Here is a 9,415-nt window from a genome sequence, read left to right as displayed (position 1 = left end):
TTCTAAGTTCTATGGCACTGATGACCTCAGATGTTGAGTGCCATAGTGCTCAGAGCCAGTTGAATCGTTTGAACCATATGGTTTCTGCCACTAAACAGTCCGTTTTTAATTTTCAGTCTGAATATGCCTTGAACTCCCTGAAGCTGCGGAAACTGTAATCCACTCACACTGTCGTTGTTGTATATGAATGTATCATAGCATTGATCGATTGCACAACAGTCTCTGCATTTTTTTTCTTCTCGAGTTGACGAAAAGCGGCTCGTTGGCCTTTATTTCGCGAAACCTGAATTATCTGTGTTAGACACAACAGACGTGGGGAAAAGAGCAAATTTTTTCTTCACGTCAGTCACGAATTAATGACACCTTTACTTGAAGTTAACTTGGTCATTTTGTGATTCCCTATACTGCATAATTTCTTGAATCTGCTTGACCAGATAAGATTTGGAGTGCCCAGTCTCGTAGATCTGCACCAGTAATGGTGCATTACCTCACACCAGCAGCTCTGCATCGTTCCTATCTTAAGAAAACTCCTCTAAAGAACGGTTTTCATGTTATTTATTCAAGTTCAATGCCGGTTATTAATGGGAGGGTGGGGGGAGGGGGAACGTTAACGGGCCTTTCTGGCCATCCTGTACAGTTAATATTTCGGACAGTTTTTCTTTCATAGTTTTGAGAGTTTCATTTTGTCGCGTATTTCTTGCTTCTTATCTTTCTTCTTTTTATACAGTTCACAGTAAGGTTTTACTGCTCAACACTGAGCGTTGAACACAATGAATATTAATTCAGTTTTCTCTCCATTGTTAAAAGTCACGCTAGCGCAATACTAATAGGTAATTATCATGGATATTAAATGAGTTGCAAATCTGAGTGAACAGTAACTGCGCACAGTTGAAACATCCTGGCAGATTAAAACTGTGTGCCGGACTGAGATTCGAACTCGGGACCTTGGCCTTTCGCGGGCAAGTGCTCTACCAAGCCAAGCACGACTCACGACCAGTCCTCACAGCTTCAGTTCTTCCAGTACCTCGTCTCCTACCTTCCGAACTTCACAGAAGCTCTTCTGCGGACCTTGCAGAACTAGCACTCTTGGAAGAAGTATATTGCGGAGACATGGCTTAGCCACAGCCTAGGGGATGTTTCCAGAATGAAATTTTCAGTCTGCAGCAGAGTGTGCGCTGATATGAAACTTCATGGACGATTAAAACGTTTTAATCTGCCAGGAAGTTTCATATCAGCGCACACTCCGCTGCAGAGTGAAAATTTCATTTTGCGCACAGTTGTTTCATTCAAAATGTGGAGTCACCGCCAGACACCACACTTGCTAGGTGGTAGCCTTTAAATCGGCCGTGGTCCGTTAGTATAGGTCGGACCCGCGTATCGCCACTGTCAGTGATTGCAGACCGAGCGCCGCCACACGGCAGGTCTAGAGAGACGTCCTAGCACTCGCCCCAGTTGTACAGCAGACTTTGCCAGAGATGGATCAATGACAAATACGCTCTCATTTGCCGAGACGATAGTTAGCATAGCCTACAGCTACGTCATTTGCTACGACCTGGCAAGGCGCCATTACCAGTTTATATTGAGATTGTAAATAATGTATCATCAAGAGCGATGTTCTCCAATTATGGATTAAAGTTAAGTATTCCAGAAGCTATGTACTATTTTTGGCTACTATAACTCCTTTAACTGTTCCAGACCTCATGCCAGTCTGCGTGAGCTTAAACGCGTGCATTTCGGCCTCCTCTAGCAACACGGTGTTGGCTCTTCTGCCAACACATCAGAAACTATTAACGATAACCTAAATTCACATTTCATATATGGCGATGGAGATGAGTCGTGTTATCCGTTTTCCTATTGGACCATTCCCTTCTAAGTGTCCTGACAAAATTACTGTGAGGTAGGATGAGATCACAAGGTGCCATGTCACAATCAATAGAGACCTGTATGGCGATTGACCAGAGTCAACTGCGATATGGAGTGGAATTATGTGGCTTTCATCAAGCAGTTATATTGAAACGTCCCTTAGAAAAATTATATAAGACTGTGCTTAAACTGTCACACAATATTTTTAGCGCAACGCAATCTGACTTTCAATAATCCCTACAAAATAATGGCCCTGACTAACATTAACCTATACCTTTCACAAATCACTTACCTCACAAAAATCTTCGTTACTCGAAGTACTGCAATACAGCGAGCGCCACTACTGCCAGCTAAATAAAAGATTCAAACTACGGAAGGCACTAACTACTGATAGGCATAGTTAGCAAATGAAAGATTTTACTAGAGAACAAACAATGTATTTACCTTAATAGTGTTCAAAAGTAATGATGTATATGGCAGTTCAAGACATCCAGTCTTACAAATTTCAAAACTCCGCCATTTCTCTCCCCACATCCACCACTGCTGGCGGCTCACCTCCAACTGTGCAACGCTACGCGCTGTTAACATCCAGCTGCCCAGCGCTACAATGGCAGACAACAATGCAAACTAGCCACAGACTGCACACAGCACATACAGAGCGCTACGTAACGTTGCCAATAAGAAAACATAAACAGCCTACTTACAATATGCTGTCAACAAAGTCCTTCAGGGTATGTGACCGCATTCTCAACATGAACAGTTCTCCAACATTTCGGCCACTGTTGCAAATTATCTTCCTCATGTTGTTGTGCTCCTCTTGCGTCTGTGTCTTTAGGTCGACGACAACGTGTCAGTGCATGGCCTGCAGAGAGGTCACAGAAAGGCACCGTTTTCCACGACCAATACCTCTCCAGATCATAGAACCACGCCGTGCGGCGTCACTGAATGTGACACCAGGACTAACATGTTAATGGAGGCTGTGAGACGTCCTGGAAAGCCGGATAAAAGTTGAACTAGACCGATATCAGACGTGTAAATGTGAATTCTAAACAAAGTACAAAACTGAGTGTATTAGAGTGGATTAAAATCGTTACTAATACGACAGATAATTGTAATACCTACAACTCGTTAATGTAAGACTTTTTGTGATAAAAAAATTAATAAAATACGTATTTTAGTATCAATGAATAACTATACAATGTACAGAAATTCTTTGTAACCATGGAAATCGTATCTCATTAATGCTGAAAAGACTTAATTCAGAGATCTAATACTACTTTGGTCTCTGCTGTTGAAGAATTCAATCGCTTAGCTATTCTGACGCAATGAGTGTTTGATGTACGTATTTCCTGTTATAATAATTGGTAAAAAGTGAATTCCTCCTATTCTTATTCAAAACCCCTCCCTCCCTGTGGAAATATTTTTAAGTTGAAATAATTATTTAAAATGAATTCTGTAGAAGATTGCCTATCTGGCTTTATTATGTCGTGATTGCACACAGGCAGCCATTACATGGAATTTAATTAAAATATTAAAATTGGGCTCTACCCTCAAGTTAACATAATAAATACTTTGGATATTGGAAATAACCGTGAGGCATTAACACTTGCAAAGTTCATTTCATCAGAACTTTTACGGAATTGCATGGATAAATTTAACTGCAGTAGGCCTCAAGGCTTAGGTTTGCTTCACGATTTCTTTGAATTTGCTATTACATTTATTTCTGTCAAGTAAATACTTCGTCAAACTGAAGCCAGCGCGGTATAAACGACTTTACTTACGGCGACTACAAATTCTTACGCTACGTAGGTGGTTTCATCGCCTCTCTCTTCGCAACAATTAATTTATCGGACAATGAGAGTAATAGTTTGAGGCTTCTTCTGATGGTCTTTAAGTTAGCCACGAGTTTGTATAACGTAATTTAACCGTTGCAAGTAAGATTGTACCCATTTTAGTAATATTTTTGCCTGCGTATCGTCGGCGTATATGTAAGCCGGATTTACGAGTGTGCAGAATATACGCGGCGCCAACAGTATATTAAATATCCTTTACCTTTCTCCAAACAACCCTGACCACATCTTTAATACCAAAGAAGAGAGAGAGAGACGAAGTAATACTGAATGCAAACTAATAAGTAGCAAGAATGGTGAACCCAGTTGTAACAGCCTTCTTGACGAAGTTGTCAAAAGACGTATTCCAGTAGAAGAATGCATAACCTCATACTGGAGGCCACATCAAAAACTCATTGAAGAAAGTACAGATCTTCAACTGACTTACTCGGTCCCATGATTTATCATTGGTAGTACACGTCTGTGATGCTATGGAAAGACGAACACTTTCATCTAGACAGTATTAGTGTGCATTAGTACGCAATGTGTCTAACCTACACCTCTATGACCTCTTCACCTATGATAGGAGAGCTTTCAGAGAGGTGTTTTAATGTCTGTGGAGGAATGGCAACCATACTTCATCTAGAGCACAAACCAGAGTACTTAGTGATGTTGGGTACTGCCGTCTAGAGCGAAAACGACGTCCTAACTACTCCAAAGGTGTTCCATTGTGTTCATGTGGGGATGTTGGATAAGTCACTTTATTTCACCTACGTTCTTGTCTACAAATCATTACTTCACAGAAGCTGCTTTATAAAAAGGTGCATCGTCATGCTGATACAAACAATCATGGTATCTGGACTGTTCTTCCACTGTCACTAGCATACGATGTTGCAAAATGTGTTCATATCCTTCTGCGTTTTTTTTTTTTTCAGCAAAGTATGGGGACCATGCACTAACCACGAAGAATACTACCATTCCTTTACATCAGCTCCTCCTCAGTGTCTGCATTAAATGTGATGGCAGGTAAAGATCTCCAGTCATTCGCGAAATAAGAACCATACCATCGAAGTGGCACAGGATGTAGTGTGATTTGTCACTCCAACGCACTTGTTTGCACCGTCCAGTGGCCTCACTATTTAACCACCTCAAGCGTCGCTTAGCAGTGACTAATGGCTTTGTATCCCATTGCACACCATTCATTCTGACTGCACATGTACAGTCATTGTGCTGAGTGAACTGCTGGTAGTACTGACAAGTGACTTCTGCCTCCGATCTCATATAATATTTTACAAACACCCTCCGCAATGTTCGACATTTCCTGTACGTCTGTACATGAGATCAGGCTGGTCTTGGTTTATCTATGGTTGTTCCTTTTCATTACCATTTCCCTATCACATCACCAACAGTCGACACAGGCCGTATTAGAATGACTGAAATGTCCCTGGCAGATATATTACCCAGATGACATCCAGCCCACGTTCGAAGTGACTGAAACTCTCCTGACCAACTCAGTCTACAGTTACTACTTGTCCAGTGACAACACGGTAGTCCCTACCATGTCTTGTATTGACGGGTCCGATTTCCATATCTAGTGGTTAGTTAAGCATTACGTGTGTGTGGCCAGATACTTTTCATCCAATAGTGTATTTCCTTTCTTGTCTTCTGCTTTCCCAGGTACGGTCACTTCGCAGATGTATTACCTGACAGGGACTGAAACTACTGCCACTGCCCCATATCTCTTGGCTGAACAAGATCAGAATAAGGCTCGAAGCGACAGACTATTTTATCAGTAAGCCTAATACAATTATTATGGGCTCTGGCTTTTTTAGACTCTGGTTCCCAAGCTGGGTGTCTGGCTCATCCATCTTATTCCTGAGATCACCAAGCTGCTGCCATATTCAGTACATACCTATTCTGCTACAGTTATCAACATTCACCTAGTAAAAATTTCAGTGAGGGCACCTCGCTGTCGTGCGGCAGAAATCAACACATTGTCATCATCATCACCAACACGCCATCGATTTTACGTTTTCCTTTACTACCCTCTGTCAGTGCAGTATGCACAAGAAGTGTCTGTATGTCACGCCTGCATAGGTACCGTCAGGAGCGACCCAGGAAAATTTGATAATACCGCTGATATTTTCTATGCACATAAATGATATGGCGGACAGGGTTAGAAGCAGAATTCGGTTGTTTACTGATGAGGCTCTCGTGTAAGGGCGTTGAGTGACTGTGGGATGATACAATATGACTTACACCAAATTTATCATTAGTGTTATTGATGGCAGCCGGCTATATGTAGAAAAAGGTAACGAGGATGAATGGGAAAAACAAACCCGTAATTCTCGGACACAGCATCAGTAGACCCTTTACACAGTCACGTCGTTTTATACCGGGGAGTAACGTTGCAAAGCGATTTTAAATGGAACGAAGATTGTGGTATAAAAGGCGAATGGCCGATTTCGAATGGGGAAGTGTGGATCATCTGTAAAGGAGACCGCATATAGAACGCTGGTGTGGTCTATTCTTGAATACCGCTCCAGTGTTTGGGAATCCACCAGGGTTGCAGTAAGGGAAGACAACGAAGCAATGCAGAGGCGGGCCTCTAGATTTGTTACCGTAGGTTCGAACGACACGGAAGTGCAAAGGAGATGCTTGAGGAACTCAAATGGGAATCCCTGGAGGGAAGGCGACATTCTTGTCGAGGAAAACTATTTAGAAAATTTAGAGAACAGGCATTTGAAGCTGACTGCAGAAAGATTCCACTGCCTACATCTACATCTACATCCATAGTCCTCAAGTCACCTGACGGTTGTGGCGTACTTTGAGTACCTCTATCGTTTCTCCCTTCTATTCCAGTCTCGTATTGTTCGCGGAAAGAAAGATTATCGGTATGCCCCTGTGTGGGCTCTAATCTCTCTGATTTTATCCTCATGGCCTCTTCGCGTGATATAGGTGGGCTTGTCGAGGAAAACTATTTAGAAAATTTAGAGAACAGGCATTTGAAGCTGACTGCAGAAAGATTCCACTGCCTACATCTACATCTACATCCATAGTCCTCAAGTCACCTGACGGTTGTGGCGTACTTTGAGTACCTCTATCGTTTCTCCCTTCTATTCCAGTCTCGTATTGTTCGCGGAAACAAAGATTATCGGTATGCCCCTGTTTTGGCTCTAATCTCTCTGATATTATCCTCATGGCCTCTTCGCGTGATATAGGTGGGAGGGAGCAATATACTGCTTGACTCCTCGGTGAAAGTATCTTCTCGAAACTTCAAGAAAAGCCCGCATCGAGTTACTGAGCGTCACTCCTGCAGAGTCTTCCACTGGAGTTTATCTGTCATCTCCGTAACGATTTTACGATTACTAAATCATCCTGTAACGAAGCGCGCTGGTCTCCGTTGGATCTCCTCTATCTCTTCTATCAACCCTATCTGGTACGGATCCCACACTGATGAGCAATATTCAGGCAATGGGCGAACAAGTGTACTGTAACTTACTTCCTTTGTTTTCGGATTGCATTTCCTTACGATTCTTCCGATGAATCTCAGTCTGGCATCTGCTTTACCGACGATCAACTTTATGTGATCATTCCATTTTAAATCACTCCTAATGCCTACTCCCAGATAATTTATGGAATTAACTGCTTCCAGTTGCTGACCTACTATATTGTAGCTAAATGATAAAGGATCTTTCTTTCCATGTATTCGCACCACATTACACTTGTCTAATTGAGATTCAATTGCCATTCATTGCACCATGCGTCAAAAAAATGGTTCAAATGGCTCTGAGCACTATGGGACTTAACATCTATGGTCATCAGTCCCATAGAACTTAGAACTACTTAAACCTAACTAAACTAAAGACATCACACAACACCCAGTCATCACGAGGTAGAGAAAATCCCTGACCGCGCTGGGAATCGTACCGCACCATGCGTCAATTCGTTGCTGATCCTCCTGCATTTCAGTACAATTTTCCATTGTTACAAACTCTCGATACACTACAGCATCATCCGCAAAAAGCCTCAGTGAACTTACGATGTTATCCACAAGGTCATTTTTGTATATTGTGAATAGCAACGGTCCTACGACACTCCCCTGCGGCATACCTGAGATCACTCTTACTTCGGAAGTCTTCTCTCCATTGAGAATGACATGCTGCGTTCTGTTATCTTGGAACTCTTCAATCCAATTATACAATTGGTCTGATAGTCCATATGCTCTTTCTTTGTTCATTAAATGACTGTGTGGAACTGTATCGAACGCCTTGCGGAAGTCAAGAAACACGGCATCTACCTGGGAACCCGTGTCTATGGCCCTCTGAGCCTCGTGGACGAATAGCGCGAGCTGGGTTTCACACGACCGTCTTTTTTCGAAACCCATTCTGATCCCTACAGAGTAGAATTCTAGTCTCCAAAAAAGTCACTATACTCCTACACAATACGTGTTCCAAATTTCTATAACTGATAGACATTAGAGATATAGGTCTATAGTTCTGCACATCTGTTCGACGTCCCTTCTTGAAAACGGGGATGACCTGTGCCCTTTTCCAAACCTTTGGAATGCTACGCTCCTCTAGAGAGCTACGGTACACCATTGCAAGAAGGGGGCAAGTTCCTTCGGGTACTCTGTTTAAAATCGAACTGGTTCCCCATTAGGTTCAGCGGCGTTTCCTCTTTCGAGCGATTTCAATCGTTTTTTATTCCTATGCCATCTATTTCGATATCTACCATTTTGTCATCTGTGCGACAATCAAGAGAAGGAACTACAGTGCAGTCTTCCTCTGCGAAACAGCTTTGGAAAAAGACATTTAGTATTTCGGCCTTTAGTCTGTCATCCTCTGTTTCAGTACTATTTTGTCACAGAGTGTCTGGACATTTTGTTTTGATCCACCTACCGCTTTGACAGAAGACCAAAATTTCTTAGGATTTTCTGTCAGGTCAGTACATAGAAGTTTACTTTCGAATTAATTAAACGCCTCTCACATAGCCCTCCTCGCATTACTTCTCGCTTCGCGTAATTCTTGTTTGTCTGCAAGGCTTTGGCTATGTTTATGTTTGCTGTAAAGTTCCCCTGGCATATAGTCATTTTCCCCCTCGCGCTGTCTGCTAGTGGAAAAGGAAAGGAGATGAATAGGTAGCTGAACAGAATACCCCCCACCACCCATTGTGCGGTGGCTTGTGCAGTATCTAAGTAAATACACTCCTGGAAATGGAAAAAAGAACACATTGACACCGGTGTGTCAGACCCACCATACTTGCTCCGGACACTGCGAGAGGGCTGTACAAGCAATGATCACACACACGGCACAGCGGACACACCAGGAACCGCGGTGTTGGCCGTCGAATGGCGCTAGCTGCGCAGCATTTGTGCACCGCCGCCGTCAGTGTCAGCCAGTTTGCCGTGGCATACGGAGCTCCATCGCAGTCTTTAACACTGGTAGCATGCCGCGACAGCGTGGACGTGAACCGTATGTGCAGTTGACGGACTTTGAGCGAGGGCGTATAGTGGGCATGCGGGAGGCCGGGTGGACGTACCGCCGAATTGCTCAACACGTGGGGCGTGAGGTCTCCACAGTACATCGATGTTGTCGCCAGTGGTCGGCGGAAGGTGCACGTGCCCGTCGACCTGGGACCGGACCGCAGCGACGCACGGATGCACGCCAAGACCGTAGGATCCTACGCAGTGCCGTAGGGGACCGCACCGCCACTTCCCAGCA

Source organism: Schistocerca nitens, chromosome 5, assembly GCF_023898315.1.
Source record: "Schistocerca nitens isolate TAMUIC-IGC-003100 chromosome 5, iqSchNite1.1, whole genome shotgun sequence".
Taxonomy (NCBI): Eukaryota; Metazoa; Arthropoda; class Insecta; order Orthoptera; family Acrididae; genus Schistocerca; species Schistocerca nitens.
Note: the sequence above shows the minus strand (reverse complement) of the source record.